The sequence below is a fragment of the Lepidochelys kempii genome, chromosome 5, assembly GCF_965140285.1.
Source record: "Lepidochelys kempii isolate rLepKem1 chromosome 5, rLepKem1.hap1, whole genome shotgun sequence".
Classification (NCBI taxonomy): Eukaryota; Metazoa; Chordata; order Testudines; family Cheloniidae; genus Lepidochelys; species Lepidochelys kempii.
Window position 1 is genome coordinate 25,828,926 of NC_136384.1, and position 12,640 is coordinate 25,841,565.

General features: G+C 40.9%; 1 pseudogene; it reads right to left on the reverse strand.

Moving 5' to 3' along the window:
- Window positions 1-3,134: 3,134 nt before the first annotated feature.
- On the reverse strand, window positions 3,135-11,784 carry LOC140911924 (U6 snRNA-associated Sm-like protein LSm2; annotated as a pseudogene).
- Between the last annotated feature and the right edge of the window lie 856 nt (window positions 11,785-12,640).

Below are 12,640 nucleotides of genomic sequence, written 5' to 3' on the forward strand. Positions count from 1 at the left end.
TACTGAAATGGTATGCAGTGTTCGTTTATCTGCCTACGTTTGCAAAAGAGCATTTCTCAAAGGCATTGCAGTGTTTTCAGCTTCCTTCAGTGTTGCTCCATTGGAGTCAATTTACACTAGCTGATGATCTGGCACATGATGCGTTGTAAAACTTTGCAGGTGTGGAAAATTTGCTTTATTTTCTTAGGGCCATGTCTTGCCAGCATGCCACATGTGGAACTCCCACAAAAGCTAATGGGATTTCTGCATAACAACTGATAGTAAGATAGAACCCAAAATTTGTAATAACTATGCAAGAATTTTATAGGTAGTAATACAGATCCATATATGTTTCTGCACATTTTATTTACATAAATCTATTGTGCATTTATTTTCTACTTAGATTTTTAAAGATCACATTTTTATTTGTTCATTTTCTGAAGGTCTTCTGTTTTTAATTTTTTATTCTATTTTTTTTTAATTGGCACTCAGTCTGTGTTTTTAACGTGTAGGTCTCAAAGTACTTTACACAGGTAAGGAAGCATTATTATGCTCCATTTACATTTGAAGAAATGGAAGCACAGAGAAGTTTAGACCAACATTTTCAAATGTATGTGCTTCAAGGTGGAATCTTTAGCTTAAAGGTAGAACCTATATCTAGTTGTCTGATTTTAAGAGGTGCTGTGCACCAGTACCTCCCACTGAAGTTAATAGAAATTTAAGAATCTAATTGTAGGAGCCCAAGTTTTTAAAAATGGCCTAAATGACTTGCACAGTATCACAGAGTAAGTCAATAGTAGAACCAAGACTACAATTTCCATCTCATGACTATCAATCTAGTGCGTTATGACTTGACTACACTTCCTCCCTTTATAGGCCTTTCTGTGAAACCATCATCCCTGTCTCCTAGAATTGACTGAAAATGAACAAAACTTTCTCTTGCAGCTGCAAAACTAAAAGAAAACAAATATACTGCCTAGTTCACTTAGAAAACTATTTCTTACTTTTTAAAATATACCTATTACTAAAGAAAAAAGTTATAGATGATGTAAGGAGAGTCCGAGGGAACTGGGGTTATTTAGTCTGCAGAAGAGAAGAGCGAGGAGGGATTTGATAGCAGCCTTCAACTATCTGAAGGGGGGTTCCAAAGAGGATAGAACTAGGTTGTTCTCAGTGGTGGCAGATGACAGAACAAGGAGCAATGGTCTCAAGTTGCAGTGGGGGAGGTTTAGGTTGGATATTAGGAAACACTATTTCACTAGGAGGGTGGTGAAGCACTGGAATGGGTTACCTAGGGAGGTGGTGGAATCTCCATCCTTAGAGGTTTTGAAGGCACAGCTTGACAAAGCCTTGGCTGGGATGATTTAGTTGGTGTTGGGCCTACTTTGAGCAGGAGATTGGACTACATGACCTCCTGAGGTCTCTTCCAACCCTAACATTCTATGATCTTCTGAAGTTTGCTAGGGGATTCAGAATGGGTTTGTTAATATTTTTACCTCCACCTTGTTTCTCTAAGAGGTTCAAAATAAATTACTCATGTACTCCTTTGTGTCAATTTGTTCTCCTTAAGCCATATTGTGCCATAAGTTTTTAGATTAAAACTCCTCTTTGAAATCAGTGGTGAGTTCTGCCTAACTGTTGATGGCACAGTATGGACCAAGGTGCTCCATTTGATCCTGGGCTGTTTGTTGTATTGGATATTCAAAACACAAAATTCAAGCTGTGTTTGTGAATTCTGATTGGACACATAGATCTCATGCTATTATTTCTGTTCCCTGATTGGATGAATGTAGAGTCAAGTTTTTCAATCAAATTAGTGTTCACAGAGCCATCGTGATAAACCCACCCACCTATAATCATAGTTCCACCCACTCTCAACCTATAATGAAGATATAATCTGCATTCATGCCTGTGTATAGTTTCAAATGTGTTATTCCCATCAAGCATTGTATTAAAATGAACATTTGGGCTGTGAAAAATTCTGCATTTTTAGTTTAGGGGGATTTTGTAGAACTCTTTCTTTGTTGTGGTTCATCCGCTGAGGTTTGGTTTGACTTTGGGGGTTGAAGTACATTTTATTAAGATGCTACGTTGCTCAAGGATTTTTCTAGACATAAGGTGCCATTCATAACCCCAAAAGAAACTCAGTTAACAAGGACACTGGTATATGTCACAACCTTTTTCATCTGTGTTAAAGTTAACTGTTTAGGTCTTGTTGCTGATGAATTGTCTCTTTCTATAGAATTAATAAAAGACATCTAGATAAGCATTTCTTTGACCTTTCAAAGATAAGCACTTTGACCTTTCATTTATTAAATAGTTTTTTCCATTGCAAGAATTTCCCTAATTCAACTGAAACAATACATTGATGTCACAGACACAGTGTCTCCACCTCATGACTGCATAACACTGCAGGATGGCTGTCAAACAGTAAGTTCATAGTTTTCATTCTTTACAATTTGTCCTTTGTGCTCTGATGTCCAAAAACACCCATGCACCAATGGACCCAATAGTAGTTGTACATCATATATCCCCTCTGTCTCTGCCATTTAGAACAACAGTGCTACTTTTGATTGCTTATTTTTGCATGAGGGTAAAAGTCCCATCCAAACTGAAACACGGCACATTTGAGTTCAGCCTGGCAGTAAATTTCTCTGTCTTTCCCAGCCAAATCTAAAAAAAAAAATCTGATTTAACTGCCTGTTTCTCTCTCTCATCTGAAAACAAACCAAAGTCACTCAAGATGAGGTGGAAAATGAGCCAATGATCAAAATCAGGGAAACAGGAGAAAAGAGGACGGTAGATAGAGCCACATGTGGGGGACAGATGGGAGAAGAGCCAGACAGAGTGGACTTCAGAGGGGGTGAAGGAGCAGGAAGAGGAGGAGGCTGGAAATAGCAACAAGGAATGAAGAGGAGCCCAACAATACTGAGGTAGCTACCTAATTGTGGGAAATGAGACAAAGAGAAGACAATGACAAATGTAAAGTCAAAGTCTTGTGGCTTCAACAAGTCTAAGGAGATCAACAGAGTGGGAGATAAAAGGTTGTGGATCAGGGTTGAGTCTTTAGGAGCTGCAGCAGAGGGAGCAGATGAAATGAAACAGGGTAGGGGATAGCAAAAAGGTTGGCAAGAGTAAATCCTGAAATAAGAATATCACTGCTTCTGCTGCATGGCCTCCTTGTGAGCAGCATCCTGGAGCAGCTGTGTATCAACCTCATCTGCCTGCAGCTGGACATAGCAGACAATGGAGCCCTGGATAAAGCAGTTCTTGACAGACAACATGTGGGGTACTTCTCCAGGTCAGTCACTCCAATGTCAGCGTGATATTCAAGTACTGATCCACAGAGTGGAGGGCCTCGTATGTGTACAACAACTAGACACCTGTGACTGGCCTGTGCCAACTGACTTGGGCTCGCAGAGCTCAGGCTGTGAGGCTATTTAATTGCTTATAGACTTCCAAGCTCAGTCTGGAGCCCTAGATGTTGGATCCTCCTACCCCACAAGCCTGAGTCAACTGGCATAAGCCAGTTGCAGATTTTTCTTTGCTGCATAGACATACCCACAGATACTCAAATCATCCTTTAGTTCTACTACCACATCCTTTCCAACCAAGGATTTGAAGAAAGTATCCCACTAGCTGGAAGTGGGGAGCTGCATGGGGGAACCCTGAGAAAGGAAGAATGTGTGGGCTGGGAGAGCACAGAAGAGGAGAGGATGGATGTAAAGGATGAGCCTAAATTGGGATATATGGCCAGCGGCAAGAAGAAGAAGATGGAGATGAGTTGAGGATTTCTGATGGTAGGAAAGGGGTGTAGTTCTATATTTACATTTATAAACACAGAATGGTTTTTTATAAAGCTTCTTATTTACTGACATTTTTCTTTAGAAAGAAAAAGTGCAATAATGTAATCCCCATCCATGCAAAACAATCAGTATTTGGTATTTGTATGACTAATATTTTCCATAACAAGTATGGAACAATTCTGAATGACAATTAGAATTTACTAAAGAATGGCACTAGTTAAAAATGAAGCAGGTGACCCAATTGACTAACTCCTCCTCAACTTCCTGAAATTTTGCACACTTGATTTTGTTTCAGAGTAGAGCTTTTCTGGGAAGCAAGGTAAAAATCAGAAAAAGAGCTTTTATATTATAATGTTTTGAAAATGTACCTTTTTAAAAACATTTTTAACTTATTTTGGCTCATCATATCTAAAAAATGGCTTGGACTAGAAACACCACATTTGTTTTGCTTTCATGGCCTTGCTGAGGAGAAACGTCTTTTAGTTCTTGTGCAAGAGAGATGTCTTTGCTTTGTTGTGACACATAAGGTGTGTGAAAGCAGGGCTGCCACGAACCTTATATGCCAGCCCATTCAAAAAATTCTGGGACTCATTAAAAAGCAGGCAAATTCCTACACAACATATTTTGCTAAAATAAGAATTAAGAATGAAAATGTGTTTCAGTGGAGTCCAGCTATACTCAACTTTCTTTACAAAAATCCTACACCTTTCAAAAAACCTTAGACTGTCTAGAAATGAATGGCTAAGGGATCCCTGTAAGCCTTCACTGCCCAGTGTCACCCAACCTGATTTACACTGCCCACTGAATGTTAATCTTGCAAATATACACAAAAGTCAAAATAACAAATTGCTAGAAGACGATAAAATTCTATTTTCTATTCAAGAGATCAATTTCCAGTAATCTCCTTCTGCATCTATTTTTCCAAATGTTAAGGACAAAGTTAAGGTTGGGTGGGCAATGTAAATCGGGGATAATAGTGACCAAGGAAGATTTATGTAGTGGTGCGGAACTGACTGAATTCTGTAACTGGTCAATGACACTCTAATTTGGGGGATTCTTTTTAAAACATGCAGTTTTTATAAAGAGCATAATATTGCTGGACTTCACTGAAACACACTTAACAATTGTTTTTATTTGTTTAGGAATAATATATTACATGGAAAACATCTTCTTGTACAATTTCTCTTCACAGGGCCTAGTTCAAAGCCAATTGTGTCTTTCCATTGGCTTCACTGGGATTTAGATCATGCTTAGAGGCAAGAATTATCCTGCAAATCATGGGATTAAACAAGCCGCTGGACCACTTCTAAGAAGGATTGAGACAAAACATCAGAATACAATAACAATTTCATCAAATATTCCATTTCAACTGAGACAATTAAAAAAAGATTGTGTCTGACTCCAATTGATATACATTTTATTTGCTATTGTTAGTATTCAGAATAAATATCCTTCTTTAGAATGAGTGAGTTCTATTGGAATGTCTCCCAAAATGTAATTATAAGGCTTTTGATTAGAACATAGGGACACTGAAATTGCCATACTGGATCAGATATAGGTTCATCTAGTCCAGTATCTTGACTCACAGTGCCAGGAACCAGATGTTTCAGGAAAAGTGCAAGAAAACACAAGGTGGACAGTTATGGAATGATATCTTTACAGATATCTTTGAGCTAGAGGATATCTTCTGTCATGCAGCACAAGGGTTCATATGCCTTCTAATATATTTCAATCCTATCTGATGCAACTGTGGATGTTATCACTATTGCACTATACATATCAATGCCTAATTTTTGGTTGAATCCCACCAAACCCTTGGTCCACAAAAATCTAGTGCCCAGGGTTTCCACCAGCTACATATGCATTCTTTTTATTGGTATTAAATGATACTTGAAATGTATTTGCTATGATTTAGGATTTAATACAACCCCAACATTAGATGCAACCAAAAGATGTGTAGTTGGTTTACTATTTGCCCATATCCTCTCTAAGAGAGATTTGAGCATTCTGGTTATTGTACATTCAATATAGGCTATTATAGGAAAATGGAGTATAGGAAAATGGGCTATAATTTCCCATAGACATAGAGGATATAGTAGCATATGAACTGAACATTAGTCTGATTAAGTCTCATTTGGGATATTTGTATTGATTTCTTAATATTCAACAATTTTTCCATTGTAATGCAATGTAGATTCTAGTCCCCTGGAGTCTAGCAAATGCAGCACAGCAGCTCTTTTAAGCAGCCTCAATAATAATTTAGCAACATAACACAGGTTTCAGAGTAACAGCCGTGTTAGTCTGTCTTCGCAAAAAGAAAAGGAGTACTTGTGGCACCTTAGAGACTAACCAATTTATTTGAGCATGAGCTTTCGTGAGCTACAGCTCACTTCATCGGATGCATACCGTGGAAACTGCAGAAGACATTATATACACACAGAGACCATGAAACAATACCTCCTCCCACCCCACTGTCCTGCTGGTAATAGCTTATCTAAAGTGATCATCAAATTGGGCCATTTCCAGCACAAATCCAGGTTTTCTCACCCTCCGCCCCCCCCCCCCCACAAACTCACTCTCCTGCTGGTAATAGCCCATCCAAAGTGACCACTCTCTTCACAATGTGTATGATAATCAAAGTGGGCCATTTCCAGCACAAATCCAGGTTCTCTCACTCCCTCACCCCCCTCCAAAAACCACACACACAAACTCACTCTCCTGCTGGTAATAGCTTATCCAAAGTGCTATTATCCATAAGCTATTATGTTATCCATAAGCTATTACCAGCAGGAGAGTGAGTTTGTGTGTGTGGTTTTTGGAGGGGGGTGAGGGAGTGAGAGAACCTGGATTTGTGCTGGAAATGGCCCACTTTGATTATCATACACATTGTGAAGAGAGTGGTCACTTTGGATGGGCTATTACCAGCAGGAGAGTGAGTTTGTGGGGGGGGGGGGGGGCGGAGGGTGAGAAAACCTGGATTTGTGCTGGAAATGGCCCAATTTGATGATCACTTTAGATAAGCTATTACCAGCAGGACAGTGGGGTGGGAGGAGGTATTGTTTCATGGTCTCTGTGTGTATATAATGTCTTCTGCAGTTTCCACGGTATGCATCCGATGAAGTGAGCTGTAGCTCACGAAAGCTCATGCTCAAATAAATTGGTTAGTCTCTAAGGTGCCAACATAACACAGCAGTGGCAGAAGTTCCTTCAACTTTCATAGCCAAGGTCCCCAAACATGAACACCGGATAGAATAACTTTGTGAAAAAATTGTCCTTCTGTTGGAAAGAGGAAGAGAAGAGAAAACTCAAGTCTAGTGACAGACTTCAAGTCAGAATTTAATATATCTGTTTTTAAAGTGATCAGATGCCATTGTGTAAAAACTTGGACAGATAGAATCATAGAATATCAGGGTTGTAAGGAACCTCAGGAGGTCATCTTGTCCAACCCCCTGCTCAAAGCAGGACCAATCACCAACTAAATCTTCCCAGCCAGGGCTTTGTCAAGCCTGACCTTAAAAGCTTCTAAGGAAGGAGATTCCACCACCTCCCTAGGTAACCCATTCCAGTGTTTCACCACCCTCCTAGTGAAAAAGTTTTTCCTAATATCCAACCTAAACCTCCCCCACTGCAACTTGAGACCATTACTCCCTGTTCTGTCATCTGCTACCACTAAGAACAGTCTAGATCCATCCTCTTTGGAACCCCCTTTCAGGTAGTTGAAAGAAGCTATCAAATCTCCCCTCATTCTTCTCTTCTGCAGACTAAATAATCCCAGTTCCCTCAGCCTCTCCTCATAAATCAAGTGCTCCAGCCCCCTAATCATTTTTGTTGTCTTCCGCTGGACTCTCCAATTTTTCCACACCATTCTTGTAGTTTGGGGCCCAAAACTGGACACAATACTCCAGATGAGGCCTCACCAATGCCAAATAGAGGGGAATGATCACATCCCTCAATCTGCTGGCAATACTCTTATTTATACAGCCAAAATGCCGTTAGCCTTCTTGGCAACAAGGGCACACTTTTGACTCATATCCAGCTTCTCGTTCACTGTAACCCCTACGTCCTTTTCTGCAGAACTGCCACCTAGCTGCTCGGTCCCTTGTTTGTAGCAGTGCATGGGATTCTTCCGTCTTAAGTGCAGGACTCTGCACTTGTCCTTGTTGAACCTCACCAGATTTCTTTTGGCCCAATCCTTTAATTTGTCTAGGTCCCTCTGTAGCCTATCCCTACCCTCCAGCGTATCTACCACTTCTCCCAGTTTAGTATCATCTGCAAACTTGCTGAGGGTGCAATCCACGCCATCCTCCAGATCATTAATGAAGATATTGAACAAAACCGGCCTCAGGACCAATCCTTGGGGCACTCCGCTTGATACCAGATGCCAACTAGACATGGAGAAATTGTTCACTAACCGTTGAGCCCGATGATCTAGCCAGCTTTCTATCCACCTTATAGTCCATTCATCCAGCCCATACTTCTTTAACTTGCTGGCAAGAATACTGTGGGAGACCATATCAAAAGCTTTTCTAACGTCAAGGAATAACATGTCCACTACTTTCCCCTCATCCACAGAGCCAGTTATCTCATCAGAAGGCAATTAGGTTAGTCAGGCATGACTTGCCCTTGGTGAATCCATGCTGACTTTTCCTGATCACTTTCCTCTGCTCTAAGTGCTTCAGAATTAATTCCTTGAGAACCTGCTCCATGATTTTTCCAGGGACTGAGGTGAGGCTGACTGGCCCTGGATCCTCATTCTTCCCTTTTTAAAAGGTGGGCACTACATTAGCCTTTGTCCAGTCATCCGGGACCTCCCCCGATCACCATGAGTTTTCAAAGATAATGGCCAATGGCTCTGCAATCACATCTGCCAACTCCTTTAGCACCCTCAGATGCAGTGCATCTGGCCCCATGGACTTGTGCTCAACCAGCTTTTCTAAATAATCCTGAACCACTTATTTCTCCACAGAGGGCTGGTCACCTCCTCCCCATACTGTGCTGCCCAGTGCAGTAGTCTGGGAGCTGACCTTGTTCGTGAAGACAGAGGCAAAAAAAGCATTGAGTACATTAGCTTTTTCCACATTCTCTGTCACTAGTTTGCCTCCCCCATTCAGTAAGGGGCCCACACTTTACCTGACCTTCTTCTTGTTGCTAACATACCTGTAGAAACCCTTCTTGTTACTCTTAACATCCCTTCCTAGCTGCAACTCCAAGTGTGATTTGGCCTTCCTGATTTCACTCCTGCACCCCTGAGCAATATTTTTATACTCCTCCCTGGTCATTTGTCCAAGCTTCCACTTCTTGTAAGCTTCTTTTTTGTGTTTAAGATCAGCAAGGATTTCACTGTTAAGCCAAGCTGGTCGCCTGCCATATTTACTATTCTTTCTACACATTGGGATGGTTTGTTCCTGCAACCTCAATAAGGATTCTATAAAATACAGCCAGCTCTCCTGGTCTCCTTTCCTCTTCATGATATTCCTCCAGGGGATCCTGCCTAGCAGTTCCCTGAGGAAATCAAAGTCTGCTTTTCTGAAGGCAGACAAACAGATATTGACTGTATAATTTTATTTTACATTTAGTGTGAGGTTGGATTTGTTGCTTAGCACTTTGGAGGACAGGATTAGAATTCAAAACAATCTTGACAAATTAGAGAATTGGTTTGAAATCAACAAGATAAAATTCAATAAAGACAAGTGCAAAATACTACACTTAGGAAGGAAAAAGCAAATGCTCAAAATCAAATGCACAATCAAACCACAAAATGGGGACTAACGGGCTAGGTGGTAGTACTGCTGAAAAGGATCAGGGAGTAATAGTGGATCACTGCAAAAAATGCAAATATCAATTTGGGGTATATTAGCAGGAGTGTCGTATGTAAGACACAGGAGGTAATTGTCATGTTGTACTTGGCACTGGTGAGGCCTCAGCTGGAGCCAATTCTGGGCTTCACACCTTAGGAGCAATATGGATAAGTTAGAGAGAGTTCAGAGGAAAGCAACAAAAATGAGAAAAGGTTTAGAAAACCTGATTTATGAGGAAAGATTTAAAAAACTGGACGTGTTTAGTCTTGATAAAAGAAGACTGAGGGGGGACCTGATAACAGTCTTCAAATATGTGAAGGACTGTGATCAATTGTTCTCCATATCCACTGAAGGTAGGACAAGAAGTCATGGGCTTAATCTGCAGCACAGATTTAGGTTAGATATTAGGAAAAACTTTCTAACTATAAAGGTAGTTAAACTCTGGACTAGACTTCCAACAGAGGATGTGGAAACCTGCCATTGGAGGTTTTTAACAACAGGTTAGACAAGCAACCTACACCATCCCTGACATGCAATTTGGTCCTTCCACAGCACAGGGGGCTGGACTAGGTGACTTCTCAAGATCCCTTCCAGCCTTACATTTCTATAATTCAAGGCTTTATCTTGTTCCCACTGAATCCAATGTGAGTTTTGCTAATAATGTCAAAGGGAACAGGTTGGGGCCCATTTGGTGGGTTGCCCCCATATGAGTATCATTATGATGATGGATAGTTTATGGGTATCATTATGATGATGGGGATTGGTCCTGCTTTGAGCAGGGGGTTGGACTAGATGATCTCCTGAGATCCCTTCCAACCCTGCTATTCTATGATTCTATGACTCTATGACTATGACATTTTGAAATATACAGCTTTTTTAAAGATCCTGAGTATCTTAAGCTTGAGTCAGTGTGAGATGACATTCATAATAATGTGTTTTAGACAGGTCTTACAGGACATGCAGGAAAGAAGCAAGTGTGCAATGAGAGTCCCATTCTTTCCAATGTGTTTGTCCCCCAGTGCCTGCAAAATTCTACTTGAAAAAATGAGGAAGTGCTTTTAATTAGAACCGACAAAAAAAATTAAACTGTCATCAAACTATCTGTTACATTTCCAAAACGAACAAAACAGTTCAATAGGTTTTGTTTGGAATTTGTCTTTGGGCTCACAGAGTATCCACTAAGATGTGCTTCTTCAGCCAGGGTAAAATTTCATCCCTTTCCTTCCCTCTGCTCTGCTTGCTTCCACCCTTTCCAGAGGTGTCTGTGATTCACTGGTATTGTGTGTACTTAAAGAGTGAGTATCCTTGGGATGAATTATAAAAAGAATAATTTTGGAGCTTTGTTCTTTAGCGAGACCAGAGGAACACACCCTCCATACAGAGACCATGAGCGGGCCAAATTCTGCACCCTGGCTTGGGGAGAAAATTAGTGACTATCCCTAGGATTTGACTCAGCTCTGTGGTGGTGATATCAGGCAGAGCATGCAGCTCTGGCTGACTCTACTCCACAAATATTGGTCCACTATTTTCAAATGAGGGAACAATAATATTTTTAGAGTTTTTCAAAACATTCATGATTAAATCTGAACCAGGCAATGTTCACTTGGTTTTGTGACTAACAAATTTATTTGGGCATAAACTTTCCTGGGTAAAAAACCCCACTTCTTCAGATGCCTGGAGTGAAAATTACAGATTATCTGTTAGTCTCTAAGGTGCCACCAGATTCCTCGTTGTTTTTGTGGATACAGACTAACACGGCTACCCCTCTGATACTTGGTTTTGTATTTCATTACAAACCCAAATTTTGGGCTACTCTTCACTAGGAGGGATTGCTCAGATTTTCAAACCTTAAAAAGCCTGGATCAAGATGTGAGTGAGCCTTGGCCAAGTTATGATTTTGAGTAGGAATTTGGCTGAGTTTCCCTTTGAGGTTTTGTTTTAATACTCAGTGGGGTGCAAACCCCACACAAACTGAAGTCAGAACAAAGCTGGAACCCCTGCCAACCAAAACTGCTGAGTTTCACTTAGCTCTAAATAGTTTACAAGGACTGAAGCTTTGTTTGCTCTTGTTTGAGAGAACTGTTGGGATACTGCTCATAGTTTGCCTGACCTCAGCCTGTACTTGGAAAGGTTTACTCCTAAGCATACCTGTAACTTTCCACTTCACACTCCGTCTCAGCTATCCATTCAGTACAAACCATCCCTGCGAGTGTTGAGTATGCAAAGCCAAATCATAGAAAAAGTCAGATTACAGCAGACCTTTGGGACAAATGCTGGTATTTTGCCATTTGGCCATTAATCAAAATGGTCATAAACGCTACAACAATAGCATTGATTTGTGCCCATATTCCACTTGGCTGTAGCATGGCTACATGCATGACCTCTTTACTCACATTACTCCCACTAGAAGCAGGAATCATCTGCCTAGAGGGAAGGGATGTGTATGGTTGCCATTGCAAGGTATGGGGCACAAAAGTACCACAGGCCCGCTGGATCCTAGGGCATGCCTTAGTGTGTCCCTCCTGTCCCGAGGTCGCAGATCAACTTCTCCACATTTTTTTGTAAGGGATGGCAGTTACAAAGAGCTTTGAAGGTGGTGTCAAAAAGCTTGAATGGAATGCCATAACAGATCGGGAGCCATTGGAGGGATTCAGGACGGGGAACGTCGTGATCAAATCAATGGATAGGAAAGATGATTTTAGCAGCTATATTTTGCATGGATGGTGGGAGGCAATGGTATTCGGAATCCAAAGACGAGGCAGTTGCAGCAGTCAGTGCAAGATCTAAGGGGGTGCTAAACAAAAGATTTGGATGTAAGAATGGAAAGAAAAGAATATATCTCGGAGATACTGAGGAGGAAGAACAGATATGGCCTGGACGTGTTGGGCAAGAGAGAGGGAGGAGTACAATCTTATAGATTGCAGGCCTGAGTGACAGGGAGGATGATAGTGTTGTCCACAGTCATAGAAAAGGGGAGAAGTGAGAAAATTTTGGAGGGATGATCGGGATTGGACTCATAGTTTCATCTCAATTAACAGGGATTTCCAAATACAGCCC